Source organism: Salvelinus sp. IW2-2015, unplaced genomic scaffold, assembly GCF_002910315.2.
Source record: "Salvelinus sp. IW2-2015 unplaced genomic scaffold, ASM291031v2 Un_scaffold2998, whole genome shotgun sequence".
NCBI classification, from domain to species: domain Eukaryota; kingdom Metazoa; phylum Chordata; class Actinopteri; order Salmoniformes; family Salmonidae; genus Salvelinus; species Salvelinus sp. IW2-2015.
In genome coordinates this window covers 114459-115159 of record NW_019944291.1, presented here as the reverse complement: position 1 = coordinate 115159, position 701 = coordinate 114459, and positions in this window count along the sequence as shown.

The window sequence follows — 701 nt, the reverse complement described above, 5'->3', positions numbered from 1 at the left end:
GTCGATATTGTTCCTGTAGTTGTTTGTACTGTACCTGTGTCTGTAGGTGTCTGTACTGTACATGTGTCTGTAGGTGTCTGTACTGTTCCAGTAGTTGTCTGTACTGTACCCGTGTCTGTAGGTGTCTGTACTGTACCTGTATCTGTAGGTGTCTGTACTGTACATGTGTCTGTAGGTGGCTGTACTGTTCCAGTAGTTGTCTGTACTGTACCCGTGTCTGTAGGTGTCTGTACTGTACCTGTATCTGTAGGTGTCTGTACTGTTCCAGTAGATGTCTGTACTGTACCTATAGTTATCTGTACTGTACCTATATCTGTAGGTGTCTGTACAGTTCCAGTAGATGTCTGTACTGTACCTGTGTCTGTAGGTGTCGGTACTGTACCTGTAGTTATCTGTACTGTACCTGTGTCTGTAGGTGTCTGTACTGTTCCAGTATATGTCTGTACTGTACCTGTATCTGTAGTTGTCTTTACTCTTCCTGTATGTGTCTGTACTGTACCTGTGTCTGTAATGTACCTGTAGTTGTCTGCAATGTTCATGTATGTGTCTGCACTGTACCTGTATGTGTCTGTACTGCACCTGTAGGTGTCTGTAGTGTTCCTGTAGGTGTCTGTACTGTTCCTGTAGTTGTCTGGACTGTTCCTGTAGTTGTCTGTACTTGTAGGTGTCTGTACTGTACCTGTGGGTGTCTGTACTGTACC